This window comes from Octodon degus, unplaced genomic scaffold, assembly GCF_000260255.1.
Source record: "Octodon degus isolate 3935 unplaced genomic scaffold, OctDeg1.0 scaffold00003, whole genome shotgun sequence".
Lineage (NCBI taxonomy): Eukaryota > Metazoa > Chordata > Mammalia > Rodentia > Octodontidae > Octodon > Octodon degus.
Window position 1 is genome coordinate 23,876,112 of NW_004524579.1, and position 13,411 is coordinate 23,889,522.

The 13,411-nt window shown below is 38.8% G+C and overlaps 2 pseudogenes; both read right to left on the bottom strand.

The window, feature by feature from the left end:
• Positions 1–1,889: 1,889 nt before the first annotated feature.
• On the bottom strand, positions 1,890–2,654 carry LOC101566866 (annotated as a pseudogene).
• Positions 2,655–11,215: 8,561 nt separating this feature from the next.
• LOC101567257 lies at positions 11,216–12,105 on the bottom strand (annotated as a pseudogene).
• Between the last annotated feature and the right edge of the window lie 1,306 nt (positions 12,106–13,411).

Consider the following 13,411-nt stretch of genomic DNA (forward strand, 5'->3'; position numbering starts at 1 on the left):
AGAGCAAAGGCTCTGGGTTGACCAGTACAATAAAACAAAAAATCTGAAATAGGTTGCTAGTTTGTCTCTCCAGATCAGATTAATATTTTGGTACCTGTTCTAATTTCTAACTCCATAACAGTTATTGGATATTCATTTAAAGGGAAACCTGAGTAACATAAAAGGCTCCCTCTTTCTTGACTATTGTGAACAATTCAGTTCTTACCTAGATTTGTATGTCTTAACCATACTCATCAAAAGAAATCCCAGCTGGATATAGGATATAGTGTCATATGCTCATAATCTCAACACTCTTGAGATGGGAGGAGAGCAACTGGGTATCAGGAGCTCAAAACTATTTTAAACTATTTTAGTTTTAAGAGTCCTGTGATATAATATTACTCCTAGTTTTTAAAAAAAATTCTTAGTAGATACTTTTTATATGTAATGAATGTATTTATCATAGGATGGTAGTCAAGCCTTTAAATACTTTTTTCTACATAAGACTGGCTGGTTTTTCATTCATCAGGCTTTCAGACATAGATCTAAATATAATATCCTCAAGTCCACCTCATCCATATCTCTAGATTAAGGAATCAATTGGAATTCAGGCAAGAGTTATGATGTATTTGTCACATTTTAGTGTGATTGTCAGAAAATTGGATCTACAGTCAAAGATTATCCAGATCCCGAGCTCTCCTGTGGCTAATCCATGTTTTGAGCAATGAAGAAGAAATAAATTCTTAGTTAGGTCTGGGGCTCCTAATGCTGTGGCCTGTTTCAGGGCCCATTTTAAGTCCATAAAGGACTCTTGAGCAGCTGTTGTCCACTTCAGGGGTTCAGTTTCTGGTTCTTAAGTTGCCTATTGCTCCAAAATGAGGTATCCATATGTGACAGAAGCCTGCCTTTCCCAAAAAAGTCCTCACTTGCTGTTTGGACTGTGGGAGCAAATTGCCTCTGTTCTCTTTAAGGACAGTTGTCTTTGTCCTCGAGTTAAAACATATTTCAGATAAGTCACCTTTTGTTGAGAAATCTTGACTTTCTATTGGGATATCAGAAGATCCTGTTTTGCTAGAAAATTGAGTGTCTTTTTTTTTTTTTCTTTTTTTTTTTGCAAAACAGTCTCTTGTCATGATTTTTCATTTTCAAATGACATTTTATATGCAAGTTATTTCGCTCTTGCTTTTGTAAAATACAGAATCAAAAATTTGCTAATATACAAAAAGCAGTAAGAATCCTTGGTAAAGCTATACAGACATAATTATACATTTATATTTTTACCAATACAGAGGACAAAAAGAGACAATTAGAAGTTGGTACTCAACAAAAGAAAAAAGTTTTGGTCTAAACTCCTGTCCTAGTAAACTAGTGTTTTAAAATATTTTTAAAAAAACAATGACTCTTCACTTGCTAGGGCTCAGCTACCCCACCCAGTCCACTCCGTTCTTCTGAGGGCAGCTCCTACCCCCGAAAGCAAAGGTCAGCAATCTGTCCAGCACCCCAGGAATCTGGGCTGTGGGGTGGAGGTGCTGCCAGCTACACTAGCCTGGAAGAGGGATGACTCCACATCTCTCTCCAAATTTAACACATATAAGTAGGAGAAGGTCACTTGGCAGGCACATCCTAAATAACAGGCACGCACAACTTTTACTTCACAACTAAAATCCCTTATGGTAAGTAATAGAATCAAATGAGAATTTTAAAAAGATTTTTTAAAAATGGAAAAAAAAATTCAAAACCAGAGTGCTACCCTAATAGGAATCTCTAATGGGAGCTGGGCATGGTGGTACACACCTGTAAGCCCAGCACTCAGGAGGCTGAGGCAGGATTGCCCAAAGTTTGAAGGCAGACCGAAATACACCGTGAGACCCTGTCTCAAAAAATAAAAACAAAGAAAGAATCTGTCATGGACAAAGTATTGGCAAGCAGGCATCTTTCCCACAGGGTGACACCACCACAGCAATGTGAACTGCAACCAGCAACACAAACATGTGAGTGCAAGGGACTCGTGGAAACCAGTGACAGGAAGGAGCACTGGCCAGGGCACAGCAGTGAGCAGGTGCTCTGGAAGAAGGCCCTGAGAGAGGAAGGACACTGGTCCCACACTGGAGGTGGGTGTCGGGGCAATTGGCTTGGCTCTAAGGGGAAGGAATATGTAACTGGCAGGATTTGAGGGGTACTGCTGCAGCCCCCCAAGCAAGTCTAATTTTTACTCCCAAGTGGATGTGTTTTCTAGGCTTCAACAAGATCTGCTCAGGAAGATTTGCTTTCCGCAGTGTAGTAACGATACAGGCAACCCAGGAGAATAGCGCCTACAATGGGCAAAATCCAGTAGGACCAGCAACTTGCTACCACCTTGAGGTTTCAGGTCATTCGGATGGAGATCACCGATGTAGTACTGCTTTAGCATTTCTCTGGCGTCAGAGGAATGGCCTACATCTTCAAAGCTTTCACTTGCATCTATACCAGCTTGTTCCAGCAGAACCTCTTCTCCACCAGGATGCTCGTTAAGAAAGCTGGTGACATCGTAGACTTGCCCGTGGATCACTAGCCACAGTTCCTTCGAAGAGTTGTGCTTCTCCACCTCCTCCAACCGATAGTAGGTGACGGAGGTCTCGCCGCCCTGCCCTTTCTCGCCGCTGCTGCCACCCTGCACGGTCGCCATTGGGCCCAAGACACCACCTCACCGCTGCTACCTGGGTTTCTAAATTGAGTGTCTTAATAGTGGTTTTATCAGATAACTTTTCGGTGAAGGTATAAAATATAATCTACATAACTGTAATAGGCTTTCTTTTTAACCCTTAAGTCTTGAGCCTTCCTGTGTAGACTCTCATCCTTCTGGCAAAAGACTGTTCAGCTTTCCATTTAGACTTATCAGCCTCCTGATATAGATTTATATGGGACACTACAGTGAGTTCCAGTGTAGATACATCTTTATCACTCTTTCAAATCCAACATTTTATGTAGCCATTGCCTAAAGACAATTTTAAGTACTTCTGGGAGGATGGCAGAGGGATGAACAGCAGAAAAACAGCCTCTTTGAGATCTAGTGTTCACATACTGGTTGAATATAGAAATGTGAGGAAGAGAAAAAAGAAGGGAGTGGGTCCCTAGGATGTAGCAAGGATCTGAAGTGAGAATTGAAGCCCACAGGGAGACTACAAAGAGATACCTTAATGCACAAGATGAGTTGGCAAGTGGTGCTTTCTCTCTGACCCTGACTCACTGATTGGAAGGAGTGGTTTGAACCTACAGATGTGTGGTGACCCCAGAGATGCAGAAGAAATGTACCAGTAGGATGGAGCAGTGGACATAATGGACTAGGGTGACTTGTGAGTTATTCATTTTCAGATGTCCCACAGGAGAGGCTGGTAGAGAGGTCAACTGAGCTTGAAATCACAGCGGGTGTGGGCTGGCAACATCTAGTCGCTCCTAGCATCAGGCTGAGGTAGAAGGGAATTCAAGTCTATGGGAGATCAAGGAGCCAACTTCAACAGCAGGAATCCAAGTTCAAGCCAACAGAAGGGGCATGAAGTATAACAGGCTGAAAAAGTCAAGTTCTAGGCCCATAGACAGAAACTTGCCTGAACTTTGGTGGAATGAAAGGTGCAGGCTTCCTGGGATTATCCACTAACCTGCTATACATCTATAGATGGATTGCTAGAACTAATGAAGATGGAGCTATGCTCAGTCTGCCAGAGACAGCAAAATCACACCCTAAAGAGAACATCTTTTCTCATTTTTTGTTTTTATTTTTGTTTTGATTTTTTCTTATTTTTATGTGTGAACATTTCCCTAGTTTTCTTATTGCTTTTCTGTTCTTTTCTTGCTCTTATTTCCTCTTTCCCTTCTATCTTCTTCACCAGTTTCCCGAAATTATCATAAATTTTTCTTGACCTCTAGCCTTGCTTCTAATCTCTTCCCTCTCTTTTTCAATTTTTTTTCCCTCATAACCTCTTTTAAATTCCCCCCCCCCTTAGGGTAAAATCACCATATTGAAGGAATATTTACTGTATGCAATTTTTTGGTTTGTTTTAGATTTTGTTGTGTAATCACAAATCTAGTTCATAGATTTAAAGGTAGCAAATTAAGACGTAAAACACATTGTCATTTTCTAGTCTGTGTTTGATCCTATCGTTATTGCTGATTGTACTACTTTAGTCAAGGCAACATAATTGTTCCTATCACTTGTTCTTACTGGTTTGCCAAGACTGAGCTTGTCTAAGGGTCATAAACAGTTACTATAAGCCAGTGCCGAACCAGGGGCTAGGTCAAATAGGTAGCAAATTCTCTGTCTCTCTCTCTCTCTCTCTCTCTCTCTCTCTCTCTCTCTCTCTCTCTCTCTCTCAGAACTGGGGATTGAACTCAGGCCCTTATGCTTGCCAGGCAAGTGCTTATTCTATTGAGCTATCTCCCCAGCCCCTGAAAATTCTCATCTCAATAAATTGAAGAGGTAGGCCTTTTTAACACACTCAAACCCCTAAAGTCAGCTACAACTGCAAGACATATCTGAGAAACTGTCATTTCCTAAGGATTCTAATATTAGCAATAAAGGTATTTGCCATAAGCAGTTAAAAGCATCAACCCAGGAATTAAACTAAAAAAGGAAAGTGCAAATGAGAAGACACTTAAGCAACATGCATCCTCAGACTTCCAGCTCACCAAAGCAAACTGAGGGGTCAATTAGATGGAAAAATTTGAAGTCACCCACCTAGACTCTCTGAAGTGGTAAGAGCAGAAGTAACAAAACAGATGAATGAGGCTCTACAAAAAAAAAAAAAAAATCAAATCAAAGATAGTTTCTCAGATACCTGCAGAGATGGTGACCATAATGAACCTTGAGGTAAACAGATAAAAACAAAATAGTGGAGTTCAGGAAAATGAACAAGCACATTAGAAAGAAATCCATTAAATAGATTCAAACAGATATTCAGAAAATTTAAAATTCCAGTAAATCTATATGCAGCTAAATGAGCTGATGTGAGGACAGAATCCAGAAGATGGAACTGTGGTTAGCTATCATTTTTTATTAAAGATTCTTAAAAATAGCAAGGAATCACAAAAACATCAATCCAATAGCTGCAAGATGATGCAAAGAAGAATAACATAAGATTCATCAGAGTCAAAGAAAAAGTGGGAGATAGTGAAAATGACCTTAAAAACCTATTCGCAGAAGTAATGGGAGATAATTTCCCAAGCATGGAAAAAGAAATTGACTTATAGTAAGTGAAGCATATAGACCTATGATTGGCTGTGATAAAAAACTGCACAAAGTCACATAATAAGGAAGACTCCAGAAATCCAAAATAAGAACAGAATATTAAAGGTTGTAAGAGAAAAAAATAGATCGCCTATAAAGAAAAGCCCATCAGAATCACAGCAGACTTCTCACTACAAATCTTGAAGGTGAGGAAAGCTTAGAGTGAAATATTTCAAACACTAAAGCAAAACAACCTCCAACCCAGACTGATTTTCCCTGGAACAATAACGTACTTCCATGACAACACATGAAGAAATTCATGACCACCAAAACAGCACTCCAAAATGTCCTTAAGGACATTCTAGAAAGAGGTAAAAGGGGTACAACTCCATGAATCCAAACAGAATGAATCCACCAGAAAAAGCAAACAATTAAATGTGGGAGGTGGGAGGGGACCAACAACAGGAAAAGAACCTCACAAGGATAAGTGAATACTTCTCAGTTATAAAAAGCAACATGAATCGTCTCAGTTCACCAATATAAGGAAACAGACTAGCAGAATGGATCAAGAAGTAGGATCCAACAATATGCAAGGAATCACAAAACATCAACAAAAATATTTAATTCAAAAAGGCCCAGGAGATAGCTCAGCAGCTTAAGTGCCTGCCTGGCAAGCACAAGGTTCTGAGTTCAATCCCTGGTAAAATAAATAAATAAATTCATAGACTGAAAGTTAAAATATGGAAAACAATTCTCCATGTAAAAGGAATCTAGAAAAGAGCAGAAGCAGATGCTCTACTTGCAGACAAAGTAAACTTGAAGTCAAGACTGACTAAGACAGGCAAAGAAGGTCACTACATTCTTAGAAAAGAAACGATTCAAGAGGAAGAGATAACAGTCATAAACATACATGTACCAAATACCAGCACACTAAACAAAACAAATATTAATAGACAGGAAAAATCAAATAAGTATTAACACAACTGTAATGGGGGACCTTACTACCCCATTGTCACAGATCAACTAGACAAAAAATCAGCAATTAAAAATAGGAATTGAACAAAACCTGTGAGTAAGTGGACCTAGTGGATGTCTACAAAGTGTTTCACTCCACATCAGAATGCACATTCTCAGGGCCAGGGAGATGGCTCAGTAGAATAAGCGCTTCCCTGGCAAGCGCAAGGGTCTGAGTTCAACCCCTGGTTCTGCCAAAAAAAAAAAAAAAAAGAATACACATTCTTCTCAGCTGCACATGGGATATTCTCCAAAATAGACAACATACTAGCTCATAGAACATGTTCAGTTAATGCAAAGGAATTGAAATTATGCTATGCATATCATAAGACAGTGATTCAATAAAATTGGAAATCAATGGAAAGGAAAACAAAAAAAAAACTTCATAAACACATGGAAATCAAGTAAGACTCTCTTGAACACTCAGTATATCACTCATGAAATTAAATATGTTATTAGACAGATTCTACTATTAAACAATAATTCCAATACAACATAACAGGATACAATGAAAACAGAACTCTGAGGAAAATTTATAGCAGGGAATTCTCATGTTAGAAAAATAAAGTAAACTTGAAGAAGTAATTTAATGTTGAACCTCAAGCTTCTAAAAAAAGCAAGTCAGTCCCAAATCTTGTAAAAAGGAAAAAATTATAAATATCAGAGGAGAAATTAATGTAATAAAGACTAAGAAAACAGGCCTGGGGAGATAGCTCAGTAGAATAAATGTTTGCCTGGCAAGCACAAGGGCCTGAGTTCAATCTCTGGTTCCACAAAAAAAAAAAAAAAAAAGATTAAGAAAACAATAGAAAGACTCAATGAAGAGTTGATTTTTGAAAAAATTAAATAAAATGGACCATCCCTAGTCCAACCTTATTTTTTAAAAAAAAGTGGAGAAAAGACTCAAATCCATGTGGTTAGGAATGAAGGGTGAAATTGCAATAGAGTCTACAAAAATCCAGAAGACTATCTGTACTTACTTTGAAACTTGTATTCAAGTAAGATAGAAGACACAAAAGAAATGGAAAGATTCCTAGACACATATAAGTTATCACAACTGAAGCAAAAAAAAAAAAAAAAATCTTAAATAAACCAATATCAATCAATGAAACTGAAGATATAATTAAAAACCTACCAAAAAAGAAAAGCCTGGCCCTGATGGATTGATGGCTAAGTTAAACAAGAAATTTAGAGAAGATCTAATACTGCTACTTCGCCAACTTTTCAATGAAATTATGTGGTGGATGAACTAATGGGCAACTTGGAACATCCAGATGAACTATGTCAGCTTGGTTTTGGGCATTGAAGAGCCACCTGAGAATTGTTGCTAATAGCATAAAATGAGAATTGAAAGGAAGATGGTGTGCTATTGCTAGAGGAGCTTGTCATTTTGGTCATTATTGGAGGACCTCAGGGCCTCAGTGTTGCTGAGGATGGCTGCTCTCCTTTTGAGGGGAGTTATGGTCCTTATCTTGAGCATTGCTTCTTGGTTCCATTGAAGATTCCTCAACCTGTGGCACAGATCCTTCATCCTGGTGGCACAGACCTTCCAGCTTCTGCCAATTCCCTTTGGGTCTGCTGAATGCACATCCTTGATGCAGACTTGCATGAGATGTTTTTGTGGGCTCTAGGCCTAATGGATTTGCACAGGACATTCCATGGGCTCTAGGTCTTTAGCTGCGCTTATGAATACTAGACACTCAGATTCTTTGTGTCTCTAGTATGTGGCCAGCTTGCAGTCCTCTCTATTTGACTGTTTGGGTGACTATTATAAAATAATTCTATAAATTATATGTTCTGTATTAAGTATATTTACTTGCAAATCCTAACTGCAATGAAATAGGTACCTGGAATGGAGTTTTTGCTGCATGACATTTCCTGGCCATGTGGCTGAAGAGCCTCTGCAACTGACCTGTTGGGAAGAGGACGAGTTAGGAAAGGTTCAGAGATGTCAACTGAAGAAACAGAACTGGCATGCCTTAGGCTGTACTATATGGGAAATTCTGATCAGAGTTCAGAATACCAGAAGGGTGATAGAAATCCTGCTAGTAAAGACCAGGCCTGGGAGGTTTCTTCTGGGGAGAAGGACTTCATTGATAGTTCAGCACCATACAATATTATATGGCTTGGCAAAAAGTATCTCTGCATTTTACTTGTGTCCAGGAAGTTTACTTGAGACTGAAATTAAGGGCAGTGGACTAATTTAGCTTGTAAAAGAAATTTTAAGGTAGTGTAATGTTTCAGTGGTGGTATGGCTACTGTTGGGGGGGAGGCTTTTAGCCAAATTTATGTTGAGAATTGAGAACAAAGATCCTAGCAGAGTGATTTAAAATGTTAATTTGGCCAGAAGGGACACACCAATAAAGCTGAGGGCTGCAAAGATACAGCAGGAAAGACCTGGATTGCTGAGAAGCAACGGAATAGAAAAGATGGCCTAAGGGCATCAGAAGTAGCAGCCTGATTCCAGCCCTTGGAACCTCAAAATTGCAAAGGTGAAAGACTGCTTTCAGAAGAAGCCTACACAGCACCATATTCCAGATTGGTGGTGTCCTTGATAATTTGTTCCTCGGAATTGGACTCAGAGCATTCAGAAAACCAGGCACTTGACCTCTACAGCCTATAGAGAGGGAAGCCAGGGTACTTCTCATGCTGGCATAAGATCTTGGTGACATCCATGTGGTGCTGGTTTTAAGTATGCAGAATGGAAGGGTTGTGGAGTCAGGAAGACTTCCACATAGATTTCAGAAAGCCTGGGAGGTCAGTCAGTTTGCCTCTGAGAAAGCAGTGTGTGAAGCTGTGAGTGGGTAGCCAAAGGCAGTGGAGACCTGAGAAGGTGGAGAAGGCAGAAACAGACAATCTGAGGAAAACTGAAAAGATAAAACAGAGCAGGCCCAAGAGAGAAGTCCTTGGAGCTACAACCAGCACTGTTGTAGGGGCAGAGTCACCCAAACCCTTTGGAGATCAGGGCTTGCCACAGATTAGTTTTGATGTTGTACATGGTACTACCTACAGGAGTTACTGTTTTCTATGCTAGATGTTCGATTTGCTTTGGTTCCATTCCTTTGAATCCTCCTACTTGTAACTTTTGAATGGAAATGTCAATCTTGTACTATTGAATGTAGGAAATATTGAACATGCTTTTCATTTGTACAAAGGTTCACAGCTAGGAGATTGCCTTAAGTCTTAGAGGAGACTTGGGACTTCAACTTTTCAGCAATACTGAAACTGTTAGGACTTCAATAATTCTTAGAGATATCCTAGATACCTTTTGGGCAAATGCATGCGAGTCTTTAGGGGTTGAGCTGGAATGTTATGGTTCGTGTCTATCTTCCAAAGGCTCATGTGGTTGAGGCTAGGTTTTCTGAAGAAGGCTGAATCTAGAGTATGTAACCCATTCATAGTGCAATGCTTAGACTAAAAATACTAAAATTAAAGGTGGGTGACTGCTGGATCAGTTCACTGATTGGATTGGCACCACCTAATGCTTGTAGCCTCCATGTAATATAAGGGACACAAAGAGAGTATTCCCACCATTTCTTTTGCTGTCTTTCTTGAACTGTTGCTCCTCTGCCATGTGCCACCCTGTCCTGGAGACCGCTGATTATGGACTGAAACCTAAAATTTTGAGCTAATTAAACGTTCCCCTCTTTTGGTGTTGGGTATTCTGCCTCAGAAAAAGTAAGTCTTAAAAAGTAGCTAAAACAAATGGAAAGAGAAGCAATACTCCAAAATTTATTCCTGGAAGCGGGCAATACCCTTATACTAAAACCAGAGAAGGATCCAACCACTTGTTGTTTGCTGCTTTGTTTCTTCACTGTTTTGCTGTCTTCTGCTCAACATGAACTGTTTCTGTTCTGTGATCATCATCTACCATGCTATCTTGCCTTGAGCCAGCCAACAATGAACAGAAAACTCCACAAAATCATTGATTAAAACCATTTTAGGCTCTATTAAGTAATACGAGCCCTAAGCTAAATGGTTAAAATATATGTACTACTTTACCAACATCGTTATTTGTCTCTTGACTACTAAAGCAATAAACGCTTCAAAGGCAAACTGAGATACATAAACCTTTCATCCTTTAACTTTCAATGTTGTGTATTTGGTTTAAGCAATGAGGAAGGTAACTAAAACAGGATCTACAGGGATAGAAAAGATCTTTGAAGTAAAAGACAGAGATCCATTTAGCGTCTCCAGGGATGTGTACTGAAATGGTGTATGGATATGCTGTTAAACAGGGAACAGATACCATTATCTGGTTGATCACTCTAAGATCTTATACTAAATGATGTTCACCTGATGGCCTGACTACTAGAAAAATTGTTGTTTTGTATGGGGACTTGCATGCCAACAGCAATCCTGTAACCAAAAACTTATCAATACTGGGTTTTAGTCCTTACCCTTCTTTCTTTTTTTTTTCAAGGCACATTTAAATTAGTATCAGATGTGTTAACACAAAAGGCTCAAAAACAATGAAGGAACACAGTCCCCCATTAATACCAAAGACAACACTCTTTTAACATGTGCCTGTTGAATGGGATGAGGGGTTCAGAAAGTTCACTATTGAAAAAATTATGCAGTGAGTCTCATCACAGCTGATTATCCTTATACAATCTTGTTGTGAAATGAATGTTTATAATTCTTCAAACAGTTCAAGCCTAAAGTTTGATACCACTCCTTTGTATAGTCCTTAGTTAAAAGATTATCTACAATTTTTGTAACGATTCAAAGAACAAATCATTGATTAAAACCATTTCAGGCTCTATTAAGTAATACGAGCCCTAAGCTCAATGGTTAAAATATATGTACTACTTTACCAACATCGTTATTTGTCTCTTGACTACTAAAGCAATAAACGCTTCAAAGGCAAAATTCACCTTATATGAGTTTTGACCCAGAAGTTCAACAACAATCACGAAGTCCCGTCTTATTGGCAAAAATGATATACAGTGTCTCTAAGTCACTGTACTCAAGGTCAAGAGTGATGTGTATTCCGTTTTTACATTTAACTGGAATTTTACATGCTCAATTCATGATTTGAAATCTCTGTAGGTTTTCAATCCTCCAATCGTCTGAAGACACAGTGTGTCACAGACTAAACACTTCTGTTTCTCCCTCTATTTTCTTCAAACAGAAACATTTCTCAAGTGTCTAAATGTTCTAGAAGGGGAAATTTTCGAAGGTGGCCACTTCTTTGGAGTAGTCCGACGGCATCAGGCCTCTGAAGCAGGGGGCAGGGGAAGAGAAAAAAGCTGAAACACAAGGTTCATCTGATAAGTTTTACATTAACCATTACAAGCTGCACAGTATAAGAATGTGGTTTTCGAGGTTTTTTTTTTTTTTTTTTTTTGCTCAAAGTCTGAGTCTTGGTGTGGAAACATGTACTTGGCTGTCCCACGACAGCTTTCTCATAGTGGAACTGTCAGGGAAGTCTTGACTAGGGAGTATGATTTGTTTACCTACCAGGCATAAACTTCCAGGCACTCAGTTCGTTTTGAGCTTGTTTCAGTTTGTCTTTAGTCTATTTCAGTTCACCTTTCATTTTTAGGAAAAACAAGCTGATTGCTTGGTCTACCATTGTTGATCTCAGCTGGGCAACACTCGGCTGCTGAACTTGCTTTAGGTACTGAATTTGAGTAGTACACTCTTGCGTCTCTTGTTCCTTGGTTGCTAGTCACATTACAAGGATGTTTTCCCTGCATGCAGATTCTTGCTGTTGTTGCTTTAGCTTTTCTTCTGACTCTCTTAAGCCAGTTACATCATTTGAATTAAAAATCCGTGTACTTGCCCTCCAAAGCTTGAACATATGCTTCATATTGTTTCCATCTTAGAATTATCTCATCTATTGCCATACCTTTGAAGTCAGTTTCGCTCAATTGAACCTTTTTGGGAAGAGGTTCTTGGTTGGTCATTTTGAATCCTCTGCAGACCCCAGCAGCTCAGGACTGCCAGTCACCCAGGCAGAGGCCTCACTGCCAGCCGCTCCCTAACTTCCTTCATATGGTAATAATGTCTTCTATAAGGATATAGATTAAGGTCCTTTTCTTCTTGAGTGAGATGAGTATTTTGTTTATTTTATAGAAAAAAGATAACATTTGATAACATAATAATACAAGAATAACAATAGTTAATGCATGACATGCTGGTATCTTTAAAGTGTTTGTTCAAGGTACAAGAAGATATGAGCATAAAAATTTCTCCAATCAATATCAGCATAAGCATTCCTTTTTAATGATCTAGGAGGCACTAGTAGTATTTTTCCCATTATCCTTTCCCCCTTTTACCTACCTATCGTACTTTCTATTTTCCTTCTGAGCAGTTACTTCCCATTTCAAAATATATATTGTCCATTTTAGACCTGATTTACTCTTCCAAATTCTCACACAAGGATGACAATCTGATGTTTACACATGTGAGTCAGATTTATTTCACTTATGGGTATGGTCTCATGTTGCATCCATTTACCTATAAAAGTCTCAAATTTATCCTTCATTATGGCTGAGTAGTAGCACTCCACTGTATAAAGAGACCACATCTTTTAATATATTTCTCAGTTGATGGGCATCTGGATTGTTTTGAAGATCTAACTATCAAGAATTGAACTGGCATAAACATGGGTGGATATATAGCACTCTGGCATGATGTTTTTAATTCATTTGGGAAGATACCAAGAATGGGAATAGCTGGATCATATGAGACCTCTAATCCTTGTGTTTTGAGGGAGATCCACACTGATTTCCACAGTAATTGTACCAGTCTACACTCCTACCAACAGTACAGAAACGTTTCTTTTCCCCACAGTCACACCACTATTTGTTATTGGTTGATTTCTTGATGATAGTCATCCTTTCTGGGGTGAGATGGAATCTCAGTGTTGTTTTAATTTGCATTTCTCAAATGACCAATGATGCTGAATATTTTTTCATATAGTTATTTGCTCTATATAACAAGAAATGTAACTCTTGTATCTGATAAGGCCAGCCAAATACTCTCAGGAAGTGCCATTTATTAAAGAGGCTATCTTTCTTCCAGTGAACGTGTTTGGCCCTTTGTCAAAGATAAGGTGGCTGAATGTGTCTGTAGTTGTGTCGGCATCTTCTCATCTCCTCCACTGGTTCTCAGGTCTATTTTATTTTGCCAGTACCATTCCAATTTTATCATAGTTTTTTGTTTGCTTGTTTGAGATAATTGGATAATTTCTTTTTTTTTTTCTTTTTT